We start from the raw sequence: 21,188 nt of genomic DNA on the forward strand, positions 1-21,188 counted from the left end.
AAACACTGCAGCAAAGAGGGCAGTATGTAAACTGAAGGGAGTGAGGCAACAAAGCAAAACTGATATCCACTCATCTGTAGGAGTTTCTTACATATGTCACCTTTCTAATCACAAAGCAGAGAATCTCTACAGATAATGTAAGCCCCTCGTATTCTGGATCTGCACCTTCCTGTTTGATGCTCCTACACCTGCTGATATGCAGAACTACTCACACAGAATATTTATTTTGTCCAGAAACATTCCTAGTACCTCAGCAGAGTAACATATCCCTCCACAAACATCTACAATTTTAGTTTCAATTTCCATAAAATACAACTAATCTGATTACAAGCAGACAAATACAACAGAACAATTATAGACTGGAGAAGAGTAAACACTAGCTTCTTAGTTTTTTGGAAAAGTACTTTTCAGCTACTTTTGTGATAGATTATTAGTTCATTTACTACACATGCTACCTAACTATCAGTATAGCTATATGTATATATAAAACTATAAATACATACAGATAGATCTAACCATACTAACTGTCCAGAGATGTAATTGCAAAAATTTATCATTCCAGGTACAAACTCCACTCAACTGGCCACTGTCTTAATAACTGATAGATAAGAAAACGACCAGTATTATATTTACCCATCAGTTTCTCACAACTGCCAATTGCCCAAGGAGCAACTTTTGTAACTTTAAGCATGTCAGAATTATGTACATTGGCTCCTATTTCTTACCAGTTTCTGCTTCCTGCCCCCAAGGTATGACACACCAAGAAATCCTAACACCTCAGAAGTTACAAAACACTGCTGAATTAGCAGTGTCACAGTGCAACAAACATGCACGTGTGCACACACACAGAAAAATAATTAAGTTGAAATTAAATTTCAAGGTCCTCTTAAAAAAAAATCCTAAAAATTCATCCAGGGGCATACAATGTTAAAAGAAAAAAAAAAAGTGAAAAGCAGGAAAGAGCTAGGAAAAAAATGTTAGCACATACAAGTGCAGGCAGCAGGAATACAGCAGAACACACTTGACTTCTTTTGCCTGTTCTAAGTGCTCATATGCATCAGAGCCTCTACACCTCTCACACAGAGCTCCTTTTTCTCACACCACTTCTCAGGTTCTGGTGAAACAACTGTTTCTCTGTTTTGTGTTTGTTTTCACACAAAATACATGGATACTGGACTTTTAGCCAAACATGCAGATGACTTTCATAATTTACATCAACTTAATGATCCATTTTATTTTAAGTTTAGACAACTATAAGAATTACCATTTATGAATAGTGCTTATTCACTCTCTGTGAGGGAATAGCACTGGACTCTCCCATTAAGTCTTCTAACTATAAAGAAGAATCCTGTTAAAATGTCTGGTTCAGAAACAATGACAGAATTTCTAGGAAGGAAAAAATGTCGCATTTTATTTTTTGATCAAAAAATTCTAGTACAAGACTTAACTTTCAAATCAAGTTATTATTCCCTGAAAATACTTAAAATAAAAATTGTCTCAGGCAGTCTCTCCCCATTGATGATTAAGGGACACATTTACAATGTGTACAACTCCTGAAAGCAAAATAGGCAGAGACAATAAATCCATCTGGTGATTGGAATCCATTGGTGATTGAATCAATGTCAACAATCTGGTGACATAATACTAACTTGCTACTCAAAAAATTCACCACATGATTGTTATCTTAGAACCTTTCAGTTTAATTGCAGTTAACAATACAGGAATAGAGCTGCCTTGGACTGTGCCCACCAAAGCTTCTAGAATTATTCTAAAATTATCATTTTAACCAAAGTTTTCAAGATAAGCTCCTTGGAATTAAGCAAGTACAGTAACTAAAAGATTAAGGAATTCTGGGTTCAAGAATTGCTATGAGAACGCATTAGTCATTAAAAAAATAAGTATTTCTCAGGGCATGTCAACCTTGAAAAAGCTAAATGTTGGAAGGTCAGCTTTAGGTCAATGTACACCTCCTTCACTACCTTGCAACACAGGAGAAACAAAGCTCCCAGGCTCTTCTGTGAAAGACAGATAGGTCTCTCTAGCTAGGCCTGTCAAAGAGACATCTGCAGATTTCTTAACAGAGACAGTGTTTGATCTAAAACAAACACTCCTGGATGCAAATGGAGCATTAAGTCAGATGTCTTATGGAGAAGTTCTAAATTTATCATGGAAAGATAGCATCAGCTTAATTAAGGCTGTTATCAGCTTCCACTATGAATATTTGCTATCAGCTCTCCAGTTCGCACCTCAGATATCTGACTTGATTTAGCAACTAATACACATTCAAGACAGAGTTCAGGACTTATAGGAAGGTTATGTACAAGTACACATTTGTCAGATTCCAATTTTTATATCTTCTACCATGAATTACTTGTTTCTTCAAATAGATTTGCACAGAAAAGAATTATTTTAATTAAAGCACACTGCTTTTGATAGTTTAACTGGCGATTCTAGTGACCTAAAAAGGAACATTTAGTTCATGAAGGCATTCACTGACAGCTACACAACTTTGTTTTATTAATTTAACCCCGAAGATTTTCAATAAGGAGAACCAAGCATTGAATTTGTGAATACCTCACCTTTTACGATATTACAAGGGGTCATGAAAATTACTACCTGATCTCTCTGTACTGAGAGTTATGTAAGCTGTTCCTTTGTTCTGCAGTTAACTGAGCTGTGTGTGAGCAGTATCCTATCTTGAACATGGGCAGTGCACACAGAACTGCTAACCTGCTTCCCTTAGCTAAGGTTCATTTTACCCTTGAAGTCAGCCTTTTCTCCACCTTTTCTGCTTCATCTTCCTTGCCAAGAAATCCAGATGTTTTCAAAACCAGATTACAATTTAATAAAAACTTGCACAATTTTTAAGTGTACACAAAGCCTGACTACAAAAAAAAAAAGGCAGCTTGAAAATGACTGAGATTTTCCCTCTTCTACAACATTTTTGCACCCACTTTGTGCAACACATGAACTTAGCCTCTGAAGAGCCAGTAGGCTGCACAAGACAACAAAAAAAGCTAAGTACTAAAACACCGTTACGAAATTATCAGTACTCGTAAACCAGACATGATGTCCCAAGGTGACACTGAAAGCAAAAAGTCAGTGGTGGATGTGGCCTGTTCTATCATAGCCCTGCTGTCAGCACATTCTCTCTAGGAGCAAAGAAACAAAGGTGATGTATTGTTGCAAGCCATGTTCCTTACAAAGAGCAAGCCCCAATCCTTCAAGGTGATCTATGAAGCCAGAAATGCTTTAGGCGAGTATACAGGTTCTTCTTGCACTGAAAAATTAATGTGCATGAGATCACACTGCAGTCACGTTTCTTGTAATGTTATTTGCTGATAATCTTTTAACAATTTTAAAGCTTCCAAAAGAATATGGGTGTTCATCACTAGCTTTATCAACTGTTTGTCACTGGTTTTGCAGGGTAGCACTTAAAAATAGACAAAAAAAAGCATGACAAAAGCCATGGAGAGGGAAGAAAAAGAAGAGCTTTTAGAACAAAACCAAACAAAAGTACTTTTCAAGAAACAGCTAAAGCTACCAAGTGAAGACTGAATATTTGCTCATCACATCATTTACAGATCCCTAAAGGAAACAATTTGCCACTGTCAAACAACACTAAGCAGTCAATGGTAACATCTATATTTAGGCTAACTCTTTTAATTATAAAAGATGGTGGCCTTTTTTTTCCCCCTGAAATCATCTAACAAATTCGTTTTCTGGAGAAGGCTTTTATTACTCAATAGGGAGAAAGTAGTAACGTGCCTTTGCCAAGTGAAATTATCACCGTATCGGTCAAAGTCAGAAACTTCCCAAAACATTCCTCTTCTGTCATCTGCCACACCAGAAAAATTAGTGAACTAATGACAATAATAGCTTAATGTGGTCTTGCAGGTCCCATACTGATTTCAAGGGAAATAACAGTGGTGTACAGGAAATCTTGAGAGACAATAAATTTCTGAAAGGCAATAACAAGTCCTTGCTATTCTTGGTAACTTTCACAACATCTGGCTCATGATACCTATAAATCACCTTTAAGTAGAAAGCCTCACAAACCAGCCTAAACCTCAGACCCAGAAGACCCTATACCATGGAATAACAGCCTCCCCGTGTTAGTGCCTTATATATTCAGCCCTGCATTGAAAATATTCTTGAAGGCTTTGCTGAGATGCCTCATTGTAACTACAGCTGTACAACACAGAACCCATTAATATCCCGTGCTGCCTAGACCTCCCGTGTCAGAAACAAAGACCTGGGGCTTCACATACGCACAACTACACAGCAAGACAAGCACTGCAGGTTGCAGCCTGCCCAGAGGAGTTAGAATGGCCAGAGATTCTTACGCAGTCCTGTCGCCTCGGGCACAAGTACTATCACGCATCTGCATTTATATGCAGACAATGTTTTAAAAAACCCAAAAACAAACCAAACAAAAAACCCCCAAAAATAAACAAACAAAAAAATCGAACCAGAAATTCTCAGGTACTACAGTTCCCCGCCCAGTTTGGGAAAACTACACGAGAGGTTTTACACGCCACTGCTTTTTGCAGCCAAAATGAGGATGCATTCAAACCACTCTGCTATGTTCTGATCTCATTCTATTTTGAGGGTTAAACTGGAGATACCATAAATGAGTACACCAGGAAGCTACAGAATTACACAGAATTTTTACATCTCTGCCTGAAGTAATGTTTTTTTTTTTTTTTTTCCTGCTTTATTTAAAGTTTTATATAAGTCAGAATATATGTGAAGACTCACAATACATTACTGGAGCATTTAAGAACTTGTATAAGGACACAAATAAAAGCCATCCTGATGACCCTGAATGACCTGGAAAAAAAAAAAATCTCTTCATTGCTTAAAAACCTCTCCAAAATCTTTGGGTTTCCCATGCAAACAAGGGAAAACAAAGGAATTAAAACATGTATTCTATGGAACATTTCAGTAAAGGCCAAAAACATGCACTTCTTTGTTTTTGTACTCTGACACCTTTTGTTACATTCTCAGCAAATATAGCAGATCTCAGCAAGATATTTAACCAGGCTAAAAGACACCCTGATTGAAGTTCTGAGAACAAAAGCAGGCTGAAAACATGTTCCACTCTGTATTAAAAACATTCACTTCTTCATTGTCTTAAGCAATTCATACCAAATTTTAAAAAACCAAAAATCTTTAAGATACACAAAATTTTTATTATGTATGTCTAAGAGGTTTTTTTTTTTAATTAAAAATAGCTGATTTAATTTTCATCTGTTTAATGAATCCCATCAGTTATTCATGCATTCTTTATCATTCAGTATGGCTACCAAAGATATGCTTGAAAACAAGGACAAAAACCAAGCAGGATCAGGACTACAGTCAGATTTCTTTACACTAACAACTATCATAAATTATTTACTGAACTTCAAAGCTTTGAAACTGGTGATGAATATGGTAGGAAAAATAACATGTGTTTGTTTACTATCAATTATTTATTACATATGTTTTACAATATAAGATGAAGATAAAAATGTATTGTGCTCATTTCACTAAAATTTACTATTCTTTCTATTCATTCAGAGATCATGAATGGACTATTTGGTAACTTTTAATAATAAGAGATGTAGAAAACCTGACATGTTAAGAAAAAAAAGGAAGTAAATCCATACTTTGCAGTAAGAAACTTACATCTGTATATGCAAAACATTACTCAAGACTAGGGAAAATGAAGTCTTGAATCAAAATAAACTACTTATATAAGCCAACTCAAGTAATAAAACATAACCTAGAATACAAATGATAGCTGAACTAAATTCAGTTCCAAACCAGACAGATCAAAGAATTAACATGTCAGTCCCTCTAAGCAAAGCAGGAACCAAACCAGCTGAGCCGCTAAAGGTCCAGATTTTCTTCTGACTGGAAGTAAATCTGGGATGCCTGACTGTATGGCAGGTGGCTGCTATTTTCAATGTGCCTTAGGTCAGACGTGGTAAACTTCACACTTCTAACCAGTGCTGTTTGTAATAGATTGGATGAAACACGTTTACAAAAGAATCAATAAATGTAAAGTCTGGAAAGAATTAGAGAGGCTTGCAGGCTTGTACCTATTGTCTGGGGGAATTAGATGTCAGTTTGAGCACTATAACTCCAACAAAGGTTTCCTAGTTTTAATTTACTAGAACACATAATAGGCTATGTAGAAGCTGGGAAACACTCGTCTGACCGAATATATTACTTAACAAACAGTTTAATGAATGTTACAAACATTATTACAGCCCTGGCATACTCCTCTTCTGCTCATTCATTCCTACTTTGCAATCTTATCATCAAATAGCATTTCTTTGTGAGGCTGTTCCACTAAGTCTCAGAAACAGGAAACAATGCAACATGCTCAAAACATGGATCTAAATAAATTGCAACACACAGGAATGCTAAAAGCTGTATAAATAACTAGTGATACACAGCCTTCTAGTCTATCTCACACAGCACATATATTTGTATATTTGAATAACTTAAGCACTTCTACAGGTTAGCTATACTATATCCTAAATATATATCCTAAGAAAATTTTCCATTTGTAAACCATTGTATAAAATAAATGTATAAGATAAGACAAGTAAATAACTGTAGGCTACAGAGGAAAGAAAAAAAAAAAAAAACAAAAACCACACCGCCACCAGGATTTTCTATAAAAATCAAAAAGACTGGCTGATGTTAGAAAATATACCCCAAGTCTAGTTCACACATTAAAAGGAATAATAATATCTCTCCTGCGGTGTTCAATTCTTCAACTAGTTCTTGTGAAACAAGATCCATACCCTTTTCTAATTAAATATTTCACAATTACCTGATATTTATACATCAGCTCGATCTAACTTTAGTTCAAATGTGCAGCTAAATCAAAGAGACACAACTTTTATATTCTAATAAAATAATTAAGACATAAGGGATAGTTTAACACCATGCTGAACTTCAAGGTTTACCTTTGATACATTACATTTCCTCACATTATCTGACATATAAAGTAGAAAATGAGTAAACAAAGATGAACTATCCATAAACTTCTCCAAATAAACCATATGGTCTAGTGTTCCAATAGAAAAATTGAAATTTTAAACACACAATAGGATTGTTTAATGCCATATTCCACAGGGTAAAATCGGATACAGAAGGTTGGATCTCTCCATCCCAGGTTCCCTCTTCAAACCACAAACTGCTCATGTGCAGCTGATATGTACAGTATCACTGAAACTCCCTTTATAACCCAGTGCATACATTGAAACAATCACTGGAGTACATTTTTTCCCAGGGAAATGCATATAGAACCCAATTTCTGAAGACAGAAATGCATTCTATCCCAGGGTTTTGAATAACAAGTTACTGAGTTCTTGTTCTATCATGATGGGAAAGTTTCGTTTGGGATTTTTTGGTTCATTTGACAAGAAGTTGTTATGACTGTAAAGGCAAAGGTACACATACATCTGCATTACAAAGAATGTCCTTGTTACCAAGAAAGACTGTCATTATTCCTAACCCCAGACAAAAGAAAGCATAACCTGTATTCATTTTTATGTATTAAATGCTTGCATGTTCAGATAAGAGAAGTTGGTGTATCTGTCTCGCTGTATGCTGGTAGTTTTGGTTTCCATCCTGTCAGCAACCTGTGTGGTTGATGCACTCACATGTGCTTCAACTAGTACAAAGTACTGTCACACTACATCTACAGCAACACATATTTGACATCGTGCTTTCTGCTCATTTAAATCTACTTTAAACAACTTGAGAGCCTTGTCACTTGGACAACCAAGGTCATGATTTTTGAAGAAGGTTCACTGCAGGCAAATCCCAAAGGGCTATATGAGTCTCTCTTTGTCTGGTCACCTCAAAAGAAAGTTTTAAAAAGGGTTAATAGTCACTTTAAAATAAAAAGGAACTGTGTTCCACAACAGAAGCTCTTGTTTATGCTCCTTTGGGCTGTTCATTGTAGAAATCTAGTTGACAGAAATCGGACTGAAAAGCTTAAAAACAGCTATGCCTAGGAAAAGCTGCCTCAGAAAAAGAGAACACACGATTAACCTTTTGATATATCCTTAGCCCAGTAAATTGCAGCATTCCATAGTGCAGTAACATATTATGCAGTTCTTTCTCTGAAAAGAAGTCTTACTAAAATTTATATTTCAGCATATTTCTTAATTTCTAGAATAACAGAAATTTAGGTAATTTAGATTTTAAAAAATAAAATCAATAGTTCATTCTCTTGGTAAGCCCCTACCTTCCCCAATAAGGGGAGAGTTACTACCACCCTTATACAACTGATGAGTGCCCAGTTTTTAAAACTGGGGTACAGGGGCTGGCACTCCAGTATTTTGAAAGCAGACAAACCCCATCTTCAGTTGATAAAGTTTTTTCACTGTGAGAAACTTCAGGGAAATACTGCCCTGGCGAAAAGCGTGATTGACCTTGCCTCTACCAAAAACTAGATTCCTAAATATACACTCCTATAGAATCCACTATCATTGTGGTTAAATAACTGAACAAATAGTTACAGTACTTTTTCTGCTGCCAGTGCGAGGGGGAAGAAACACACCTGTTTAAAATATTTGCCAACTAGATGTGGGGAAGTAGGAAGTTCTGCACTCCAATGGATGAAGGGTAAAAGGTAACACTGGTAAAGGATAAGCACAAATATTATTGGTTACAGACATCCGCAGAAACAGGCAAACTGTTTTATACATGGTAATGTATAAACACTATTCTTATTTTTCTAGTTTCCTTTCACTCCCCTTCCAATACTATACCAAACAACACACTTAATGACAGCTTACCTCTAAAGTCAAAGAAATAGTTGCCTGATTGTTGCCAATGTCTCACAGACTCTCTTTCACCTTGCAATAGACTCCTATGAAAAATGGAAAGCCAATTATTGAAGCAGAATCAATCAGAAGTGTGCTCTTTCTCACTAACAAAAAATTACAATCAGACTACATATTTTTTTGAAGTATGTAAGTGTAAGATATGTTCTCCCCTATGAGGAGAGGTAAGCAGTCCAGCCAGAGCTGCAGTATGGAAGCAGCTTCTTTGGTTTATACTCTAGTTCAGGAAAACAGGAAAAGGGGCCACTGGACAGAAAGATGAAAAAGTCTATTCCTACTTGCTAGTTCATCCAAAACCAGTAAATATTTACCACAGGCATGGGCAAACACCCACACAGGATGCTCACAGGGAGAGGTCATGGGGGTCTTCATCCTGCAGGGATTCAAGACTCAGCTGGACACAGCACTGAGCAACCCGATCTAACCAGGCCTGCTTGGAGCTGATCAAGGAGATGGATGAGGAAACCTCTGGAGGTCCCTCCACACCTAAATAATTATTCATATACAACCAGAGAATAAATTATTACTAATTCTTTTTCTAGTCATACAAGCTCTGCATTTAGGCTCACTGTACTCGTGCCAGAGCAAGTAGCCTGAAGAATATGGCAGCCTTCATGATATGAATGAAAATTAATAAGTGGCACATAGCAGAAATAAGAAATTTTGGAATTTTCTGATACTAACACCGAGAGAGGTAACAGGCTCCAAGACACCTGAGATATGCTATTTTTTTGGTGATATAACAATTATTTATCATTTAATTTTTACGTATTAGAAAAGAAACAATTTTTGTTCTGTCCCATTCTACAGGACATTTCCAAGCTAGTAAAAAAGCAGATTGATTGCTTTATCAAATTTTAAGGTGTTATTAAATACCACCCCAGAGAACATTTCCATATTTTAGGTACCCCTGTGAAAAATTTCATTTTTTTTTCCTCCTGTATGAATCTCTATGTAGCAGGTAGTTCTGCTGCAAAGCTTTATTCCCTGGTAGATTCTCTATTGATATATTTCCACTGTTAATCTAGACTACAAAGGCAGAGCAAAAGAAACATCTAGGAGACAATACCTTAAATTTAGCACTAACATGACAAATTTTTCTTTCCACAAAATTGAACCTGTCAGTCCACACCTGTTCATGAAGAAGGAAACAACTCAGTATTCCAGCAACTTCTATTCCAGCAACCTTTCAAAACAAAAGTCTACTCATCTCCAGTACAGGAATCATTAACATAAACTATCTCTTGATTCATGAGCATTACAGCGGGCAATTACTTTCTCCCATTCTGCACTTGCAGTTGATTTTTCCATGTTTATGCTGTTTGGATAGACAAGTAGTACCGCACATTCATCTGCGGATCCCTTCAGAAGCACACCTGACACTGCTTTGGATTAAACACTTGCTGCAAGTACCTGTGTGGGATACTTTGCACACAGAGATCCATAAGAACATACTGCTGCTAGGACATTAATGTAGTTTAGCCTATCTGGGAGACTTTAGAATGCTGGTGCCCAAGCCATTTATCATACTACACAGGGTACTGGTAGTATTTGTAACTTGGCAAGACTGAAAAAGCAAACCTACAGTCCACAACAGCAAACACATGGCTTGCATGTGCACACTCAGTTACGAAGGATGAAAAAAACCATTTTTGCTAATGATGCATTAACAAAGCTCTTCTGTTTGTTAAATGCCATGCAGCCCACATAGCATTGATCAGTGCCATACTCATCTGAATTGACATCATTTACATAAGACAAGTACCATGCTTCATAAAGGCCTAACTAAAATTTTAGTGCATTTTCTTGAGCAAAATGGCATGTTCTGTTTTTGTCAGCTACACATATTAAAAAGAAGGAAGCAAATTAAGACAAACTAGCAGGGAAAAAAGTAATCTTATCACTACCTTTAGAAAGTTCAGGTAGTTTCCATGCTGTATAAACTACATATGCAAATGCCAGCTTTTCTTTAATTATTTTTCTCCTAACTATACAGTTAAACCAGTCAAGAGACCCTATGATGGTAGCTGTCCTAAGGAATACATTTCAACACTTGACACAAAATACAACGCACTAGGACATTTAGCAAAAATTCAATTATATTAGAAGATATTTCAGCTAACAGAGATATTAACTTTTCCCATTTCTCTTTCCATTTTAGAACTTTATCAGCATTTTAAGGAATCAAACAGATTGTTCTTATTTTACTGTTTTTCAAAATCTAAAAACAGTTACTAAATGAGCAAAAAGATTTGCTTGCAACCCAGAATGATCCTCACATCCCAAGAACCCTTCAGATAAAATAGTTCTGTCAGGAGCCTGAAAATGACTTTTTTTAGTGGTTATCATATTCTCTGATTTGCAACTTATCACTGTTTATTCTTCTTCTACCAGAAAACACCCAAACCTTGGGTCTTATCTATTAGTCTTACTGTATCATTTACTGCCACAAACATAAAACCACATAGTTGATCTACTCACACCTCTAGCTTAGAGCTACAGCTCCTTATCAGACAGCTCTATACAGCTTAAAGACTCAATGTATACAAGAGCAGTAGCCCAAATCAATTACTATGATATAAACTACTAGATTTTTCTACCTAAGAATTCCAAAACCCACTCCTCAACTTGGATACTGGTTACTCTACATTACTAAGCAATAAAAACAAAGATATTTCTTAGTTCTCCTGATCTATGTTTCCAGCAACTGATTTCTGGGAGGCCATGTGAGAGCATGTAAAGCTTGGGGTTTGGGGTTTTTTTTGTTTGCTTGGGTGTTTTGTTTTTTGCTGGGTTTTTTGTAGGGGGAGAGATAGGTGTGGGGGTTTTTCAGTTTGGTTTTTTTGAGCATTTTGTTTATTAATTAAACCTTTTCCCTTACAGATAAAAATAATGGTTTAAGCATGGCTATAGTTTTTCCATCCCATATCAACATTTTTTAATTTCTTACACTACTATTTGTAATTTGTAATCTCATTTTTTCCTATAAGTGCTTCTTTTTCATCTCTAGGGCATGTAATTTCTTTTCCTTCAATATACCTGTTCTCACAATGCATCAAAAGGAGAAGTCTAAAAGTAGTTATCTAACATGGACATACTTACTGGAAGCTGGTTTAAGCTTAGTGTGTTGTTTTAGAAGGTTAATACTGACTGGGATCAAATACAAATATTATTTGTATTTCCTTTTACTAAAATAAAGCATCAATAAGAAGCAACCAAAAGACAAATTCCTAATTTCAAGGACTGAGATGTTAAGTATGAAGCTACATAAACTACATTCAAAATAGCAAACTACTAATTCCTATTCAATTTATGGAATTGTGCTGTATACCTCACACTATTATTCAGCAGAGGCCATTCTGCTGATCAGATATTATGCTGACATGAGCCCCATTTTAGCCTTAAATTTGTATACAAAGGAGCAAAATAAAGAGCATCTAAGCAAAAATTTTTAAAAATTGTCATTGCAAATACATTCTCCTGAAGGAATTCTGAACACACACAAAAACCAGATTTATCTTCCACAAGCATCAGAGCACTTGACCAGGACTGGGACGATTCCTATTTCATAATTGGAAAAATCCACATGAAAGGATATTTTCATAAACTCAGCAGCAGGCATGAAAAGAATCAAAGTCCATAATTACAATACCTTTACTGTATTCTACAGAGAAAATGTAATATCTTTAAATGCTAATTAACTGTTTGATTTGTAATATTAATATTGACTTCAGGTGAAACATGCTTAACTTTACCCAAATAACCAGTAAACACTGAACAAGCTGATATTTAATATTCCTTTCCACACACGTCAAAACCAAGAATGTACGAGATGCAAGAAATACAGTATCCTAAAGTTGTGTACTCTGCTTTTCAAAGCATAGACAACTTAAATAGAATTGGTTTTACATCAGTCTAACATCACCCATCTCTACCTGAAAGGCCTAACGTCTGTTACCAGCTCAGTAAAAGTACAGAATAAACAAGCTGCCCAGTACATCTTGGGGCATGTTTATATCATCATGAAAACAATTTAAAATTGGAAACAATACTTATTTGCATCATCAAGATTCTATTCTTGACTTTTTTCTTATGAGTAATTATTTCTTTAAAAGCATCTTAGAATGTTTTTGAACAGCTGGTTCATTCTCTTGGTCCTTTGATATCTATATATTTGGAATTCCATACCCAGAGTTTTTCTATAGTGTCCCCATTTAACTGACCCATTTTATTTTTAAATCATCTCCTTACCAAAGAAACATGACTACCTCACATTAACTAACTACATAGTAGCAACATGTTGGGCTAGAGACTAATTATTCTAATTATCTTAGGGTTTACAGCTCAGACAGATTCTTAACTCCTGATGAAATCTGTTTTCTTGCAGCAGTACATACTGGAAACATTGCTGCTCTTAAAAAATAAGCCATACAGAATATTTTTGTGCATTTGCCATAGGCCAATAGTATTTTCTTCTGGACAATTTGATATTGCACTGTAAATTGTACACACAGCACATGTTTCCCTCACAGATCGATTCAGTAAACAGAGACAAGAAATTTTCTGAAAGGGAAGGATTTTGCTCTAAGATCTTCCACATCATCATTTTTTTCACTTACTTGGTCAGAGAAGACAACTGGACACTTACAGCAGGTGACATATTTCATTGCTCTTCTCCTTTTGAAGGGTATAGGGCTGTCAGACCACGGGGAAGAGCAATAACGGATTTGTAACCAAGAAGTACTTTGTCTTTGGGAGACCACTCAGTAAACATTAACTACCCAGCAATGGCTAAGAGGTCTTTGTTGTCTCAGTAAAAATGAAGGTATTTTTGCTATCTGAGACTTCACTCAAGCTCTGACCTTGTGTTCTGAAGGTCAGAACCATCTGCGTGACTCAGTAGCTCTGGTCAGGTTCATGATATGGCCTCTACAGTGAATCACTGCAGGGATGTAAAACACTTTCTGGTCAAAAACGAAAGTACTGGTGAACTGTGCTGTTTATTCTGCTGTACCATCACTTTAAATTTTATTACCTCCAATTAACAGCTGAAAATGACTACACACATATATACATACGCACATACATAAATATGAACACGGTATGTGGCTCAAGTAACCACTTGGCTCAAGTAACCATTTAAACAATGCCACTGAATCAAACAAATCATTGTGGCATGCACTCTGGTTTCATTTTTAAACCTTTTAGTATTCATTTTCATGAAAGAAATGAAAGTAGGCTTTTACAGAATACATAAAGGATAACAAAAAGAAAGGGCACACAGCAGTCTGCTTTATTCCACACAATTGGCTAATCTTCGGTACAAAAGCGCTGTTGAGATGTTAGTCAATTCAGATACACAGCTTTCCAATAAGAAAGAAAAAAAAAACTAAATCAAAAAGAGTAGTGAACAGAAGAGTTTAAGAACTGGAAACTGATAAAAAGCTCTTATAGCCAGCTATTCCACAGTCTAAGCTGCACACCCACCTTAGTTACCTGTAACCACACGTGATCATTAGCATTGTGAAATTCTGGATATAGAAACCAGAGCAGAAGTGTTTTAATGTACAGCAGCGCTAAATACACCAAAATTAAGCACTGACAGAAAATCCTGAGATGGTGTAAGAGGGCTCTTTCATAGCATAAAAAAATACTATGAATAATGGTATTATTTGTATAAAGTAAGGAATTCTCCAGATAATGAAAATAAGGCAGTTTTTTCTAAAACAACTTTGAAGGAATATGATAAAGGCACCTCTTTGACCCCCAGAAAAATATACCCACACACACAGAAACAATTTCACCCCCGGTCCCCCTAAAAAAAATACCAAAAACAAACCAACACACCCACACACCAAAAAACCTATCACAAAGAATTTTAGTCTCTTCAAAAAGTTCTTTAAAAGACTTGCCTAGCAAAGGTAAACAGTAAAAAGGTAAAGCTAAGCACTCTGCCTGTATCACTCAACACTCTTTTCCAAACCAAAGACCTCACATTACTTTTTCTCTCACTAGATACTTTATCTTGTCACTTCTTGCATCCTCCCACCTCCTCCTGCACAAACCTTGTTTAATAGCTGATCTTTGTTGTCAAGGCATGGCTGCAATTTTAAAGGACCAAAGGCTGAAACAGGGGATATTAAGTACATTCCTCCTACTAGCTATTAAAATCTTTTCAAAATCCAGCTATTTTTTGCTCTGTGTGTCATGCATTAGATTCAGCTTTTAATCTGAGATCATCACTATCCCTAAACTTAGCCCATGCAAAACAAGAACAGAAAATAACCCAGTTGTTTCAACAGAACATTGAACATAGCTACCCAATTTTGAATTTTAAAAGTCTACTTCTTGAAGGCAGTTTTCCACTCTCTTACAATATTGTATCACTGTTTCATTGGTATTTAAAATTTGCAGTCTATTGTACGTGTGATGATTTTTTTTTCAGTGTCAGGCTCATACATTCTGCCTTGAAATATCCATTTCTTATATTTTCTCCTCCAAGAAACAGATGGAACTCAAGTTTCTACTTGGGACCCATGGCTTTCAGCTTCACCCATTCCTCGGTACTTGCTACAGAGTGTCAACACCAGCCAAGAAAAACAATAACAACCCAACCTCCTTGAGCTTGGCTACTTCTAGGATTTCTCAATTAGAAAGTTACATATGTTTCCTTCATCTCAAAATACCTATTCTCAGGATAATATAAATTCAATTTTTTTCCACTGTCACATTGTTGAGTCTGCTCTTGATACAGACTGGCACTTTTTCAGTTCCCAATCATCTCTAAGACCTTCCTGTTTTATTCAAAACACGACACAAATCTCCTCCATAGGCCGGCTCAAGAAAATGTCAAAACTGACAGTATGACTCAAAGATGAAAAAAAGGGTGGGGGGAGGAAGTTTTCATGCCTTATTAATATATGTGAAAAAAGCCCCTCTTGTAATTACTGAGTTCTGTGCAGCACAAAAGAAGAATTAAATATTGTTACACAGTCTGCTAAGCAATTTTTATATCACCAAAACTGCAACATGCTACAATAAATTTTATTTAAAGACAATTTTTTTTGACAGATAAGAAGTCAATACAGAACATTTTAAATGTTACAAATTTAAATCCAATACATCACAAACCCCACCTTTTATCAAGAATTCCTACTACGGAAATAAAATTTGTTTTACAGATTGAAACACAACCACTTAAAATGTGTAAAGTTGTACACTTCATTTGTGCACCTTTCAGCCCTTTAAATTAGACCGTTTTTGTACTGCAGTCCTAATTGGCTGTTGTCAGTTTTATATATAAGCTTCCTGCTTATAATGCATTTATGTCCTTTCAAATGGTTAAATTGGGGATCCAGCTTTACAGGACTCACACTTAAAACTGTTTAGCAATTCCCAATATTAATGATAACCTCTAGGGGAAAAAAAAAAAAAAAAAAAGAAAGAAAACAACCAAAAAACCAAACCGTGAAACCTCCCTCCACAGAAGAAAAGAAACTCCAGAAAATCGAATATTTTGATGCCCCCGCCTTTATTATTTATATTGCATTATTTATAAAAACAACAACAACAAAATAGTCTCTTAAACTTCACATGCCAGATAATCAAGCAACAATAAACAAAAGAAATTACTTTCTGAGCTGTAAGATATTTCTGTCAAATCCCAAATATTTACAGAGAAAGCCTGATTTCTGTTAAATATGTTTCTTTCAGCTAAACTTAAATCACAAAACACTTGGTCAAACACTTTTCTTTTTTGAGTCACAACTGTCTTTCTCCTGAGGTTGACTGAAGACTTTCCCACTTCATGAAATCAGGCTAAAGGTATCTAGGAATCTGTGCCAGATGAACAATGAAAGCCTCCCCTTCTCCTCAAACACATATGACCCATTTATTACTACATTTCCCTCCTTTTCACCTGTAGTCAAAATGGCTTATCATTTTCTCTCTGATCAATATGTTTAAAATGACCAAACTTTTGTCCAAGTCCTTCTTTTACCTCAGGCTCATCTTCACAAGCTCAAGCTTTCCCCCAACACCCTATGATAGTTATTTTCAACTAATTGAACTCATAAATTTTTACTTTTAACTAAAATACACAGTTGTGAAATAAAATGAAAAAGCGTATCTCTTTAAAGTTCATTTTGAAACTAGGCCTGATGTGTTTCAGTAGCAGCAAAATATGGTTGCACAACTAAATTTCCAAGAGTATTAAAACTTTTTCTTTTTTTGTCAGTTACTCTCTAAGTTTTCTGATATCGCACTGACCATGTTCTCAGTACTCACCTTCCATTAACACACTATCAGCTACTTGTAATTGGGGATTTTTCAGAGGTTTGCAAACCAAAATGTGTCAGATAAGCTTCAACCAGCATATTCAGGGAAGGAAAACAGCAGAAATGATAGGAAGAGTAAAGTGTCACCATAGTACATAAAACACTGCACCTCATATACTAATTGTCATGACAGATAGTGACACTGTGATTGGCAGGTGGCAGTGAAAAGGCACCTCCATGTTTACAGAAGATAATGGAAACGTCATAGACCATTTCGGCTGAAGATGCTGGCCAAAGCTGGTGTAAAAGCCATCACCATCATGCACTGGAAAACTTCCACCACAGTCCATGCCAATAGCTCTAGACAACTCTTTTCAGAAGCCACTGGCAAAGGGGAATTATTTGGACACACTGGGCCCCTGACTACCAAAAGTACTGTGATACAACCAGCACTGAAGTGTGAGCCAATTGGTGTGCTTTGAAAGGCAACGCATCCCTCCTGCCTTGGACACACGAGGTGCATCACCATCAAGTCTAGACCTACATGATAAATTCGACACTTGCTCTTAAAAAGGTTGTTGCTTGCTCCTTGCTTGCTAACTATAATGAAAATATTAAGATGTCAAACCTTTATTCTGTCATTCAGACATTTTTGGTATTGACAGACATTTTAGAGAGAAGGCAGTTCCTTCTTGAAGGGCTCTTCCCTTTCAATAACTTTAAAATCTAGCAAAGCACACAGAAATTTCTTTAGTATTTATCTTTGAGATAATACTTTGAGATATATTTGGTGTGCTTAAACAAGAAAAAAAACAAATCTACAGAACACCATCAAGGACTCCAATATCCTCTATGCGTTCCACTCTACACCATGCTGAACCATAAATCACTGAGCAGCATGATGTCCTGTCATAGCAATTCCCCTAATAAATATTTCTATTCCACAATATACACTGAATTTTTATTCCAATCCACAACTTATTTTTATTTCTGTTATTTCCTTGTCACTATTATGCAACCTTTTAAGTATCACTTTTAATGTTTACAACCTTCACACTTGTGTATTTAGAAACATTCATCTCTTTTCATAATCTATCTTAAGATTTGAAGTTTTTCTTCTTAGCCTAACTATTTACTGTAATAGAGAAACAAGACCTAACCTGGCACTGAATTTCACACAATTATCTTCCCCATATTGGACCCGATCAGCTGGTAATTCTAATAATTTCTATGTTCCCTTCTTTCTGAAAATTTTCAGTATAATTCCACTGCTTATGCATTTCACACTTTACAATAAAATTTAGATAAAAAATCTGTAGAATAAATACTATAGTGTTCTTGAGATATTCCTAATGAGTATCTGCTTAATTCATATGTGCCAGGCACAAACAAAATCTTGGAATTCTAAAGAAAATATGGCAAAAGTTTCTGAATTTCATGGAAAGACCCCATAACTTACAAGGTGAAAAAGATAACACAAGGTCAAAAGACAGCAACAGAAAACTGTGATTTTTGCGTGCACGTGATTGAAATATCTATAAAATTAAGAACTGCATGTCAGATACCCTTTATCAACAGGAAAATTTAGAAATGGTAATAAAAGCAGTCACTATGATTTTTTAAGTCACTGAAGGACTACCCACAATAGTACGGTACACAAAGACCAAGAATAATCTCATATCAACAGTTTATTAATACAGTACTCCAGTCTAAAGAAATATACAAATATGTGAATTACTTACACAAAGTACAGGGAACAACTATTTGCTCATTAGGGGAATCAAGCAGTGATGTATTTTGTAAGTACCAAAAATAATATACATCTAAGTGCTGGAGTCAATTGATGATTCAAACAATGTGTTTTCATGCAAAAAACTCCAAAAAGTAGCAGAGCGGAATACTGGAAAAATAATGCTGTTCTAATATATTCATACTAAGTTATATTATTCAAAGAAACTTGTGATAAAAAAGGTATTCTAAAATGTGTCTCTTTTACCTGATCATTCTTATTTTCATAAAGGTCAGTACTTTGTTTACTCACTGCTCAAGTGCTAATCAGGGAGGAGAACTTTCACCTCTTGCTGAAACAATCACTAATAATACCTTCTGTTGGCAAATTCAGCAATGTGACTATTTTGAACACACAGTCTAAGCAGGTCTCACTATTTTTGTGCTGTTCCTTTCACTCCTAATTGAGCCAGGTCCTGTGACCCACTTTCAACAGTATTGAGGACTCCAGTAAAAAACAATGTCAAGTTGTAAAAGTTGACAGTTGGAATCATCAGAAAAGGCCAAACCAACCAACCACACACACACAAAATCCATAGTTTTATATGCTTGAAAAAGATAACAAGAAATTTATTTGTTTGGATTTTGATATCAGCAGTTCTGAACTACATTTAGAAAACGAGACTCAAAAAGTGTTTTCATTTTGACAATGCTTTCAGAGTGAGAACTTGGTATAACAGAATGACATTGATGCAGTCCAGGGAAGTCTGTTCTATGTGTTAAAGGAAGTATTTTTAATTCTAACAATGCACTGTCATGTCATGTATACACAATGAAATTTTCACCCTGATATTAGATCTATACTCACACCCTTTAAGCATGAACACATTTTTAAAATACTGTTCTTTCTTTAGTTCTTTTACACAAAGATCAAAGATGTCTACAACATCCTTCTGTGAATCAGAAATCCAAAACACCTTTGCAATATTCTTCAGTTTTTATTGCAAGAAGGCGCAACACTTGAATTCAGTAAAATCCAGGACCGTGCACTACTGACCTGCTGAGGTTTTGGTTCAACTTGGCTGTACATTGCAAGTGGGTTTGACTGAGCAGGCATTATGTAAATGGATGGACTTAAATAAAAGGCAGCCCTCATGTATTAATCCAAGGCCTGGGGTGCTTTCAGAGTAGGCTGGAGACAATCCCAGACACCTGGCTTTTGAAAGACCACCGAGGGAATATGCAAGGGGAGTGGGGGAGCGAAGGTCAGTAAAAGCAGCCTGAAATAAAGTTTAACTAAATTCAAGCCTATTTTAAAGCATCTGAGTCAGCAGCCTTGAAAGTTTCTTTATAGTTATCAGATGCTGAAATATGCTTTTCTATCTTAAGGATACAAAATGCTTTCCAAAGCAATTCACATTACATGCTTCAGGATTCAGCAAGAAGTACTACCCAGAAACAAGATGTTTTTAACTATAGGTTCAGAATGCATTTTGCCTTGGCAGCTTCAACATTTACAGTCTCTCTGGAAAAGTGTCAAAAGCAACTGTGCTATTCAAATTGGGGAGATGCAAATCTGAGGAGCACAAACTTGGCTATCAGAGGAAAAGCTACTGCTCTATAATCATGAACAACCAGGGGTTTAAGCTAGACTGGGCAAATGAAAAACCATCAATATAATCAGCTATCCAATACTCTGTTTCATCAACTGTCTCTTCTGTCTTCCCACACTACAGCCTAAAGTAGGTTCTCCAGAAACTGTCCATAAAAAAAGAATTCAAGAGAAAATCAGTTCCATCTTTTTTTTTCTTCCCTTTTGACTGTTTGTTTTCTTTGTAATGGGGTTTTTAGGTGCTTTTCTTGAAACTCAATAAGTAGGAGCAGACAGAACATTCGCCTTTTCTTCTTTCCATGATTTTCTTTATCTCAAATTTATTATATAGTCTCCCTACCTATATGCTTCTCCATGTTACTTCCCTTCCATGGAATTGGTTTTCAGTTACCTACCCCTTTTTGATAAATTCCTAACTCCCCTTTTATCCCAATCCTTGTGCTGTTATCCTCTCACTTAGCTTCCTACACAATCTCCATCTGATGCAGACATTTGCTTGCCTGCTAGGTTCTGCCCTCTGGCAGCTCTGGGGAAGCAGCCAGTGGCCATACGTGTCAGCTCGTGACCAACAAGCCATCCAGCACCCTGGCAGCTCCGCATCCATCACAGCATCTGCTGCCTCCCAAACTGCTGACCCAAAGCCAATGACTCTAAAACCAAAGTAAGGATAAGTGAGAAGCTACTGTGAGGAGAGGATGTAGATGTCATTAAAACAGA

General features: G+C 36.0%; 1 protein-coding gene across 25 annotated transcripts in view; it reads right to left on the reverse strand.

The window, feature by feature from the left end:
* Positions 1-21,188, reverse strand: part of TENM3 (teneurin transmembrane protein 3) — a 1,330,479-nt gene that overhangs the window by 371,543 nt on the left and 937,748 nt on the right. For 22 of the 25 annotated variants that reach the window (XM_032108354.1, XM_032108353.1, XM_032108355.1 and 19 more), the window contains one exon: positions 8,808-8,881. The exons of the other annotated variants lie outside the window; for them this stretch is intronic. The gene's annotated coding sequence lies outside the window, so the exon portion shown is untranslated. The remainder of the gene's footprint in view (positions 1-8,807; positions 8,882-21,188) is intronic. 25 annotated transcript variants of the gene reach the window in all.

The sequence above is a fragment of the Corvus moneduloides genome, chromosome 5 (genome assembly GCF_009650955.1).
Source record: "Corvus moneduloides isolate bCorMon1 chromosome 5, bCorMon1.pri, whole genome shotgun sequence".
NCBI classification, from domain to species: domain Eukaryota; kingdom Metazoa; phylum Chordata; class Aves; order Passeriformes; family Corvidae; genus Corvus; species Corvus moneduloides.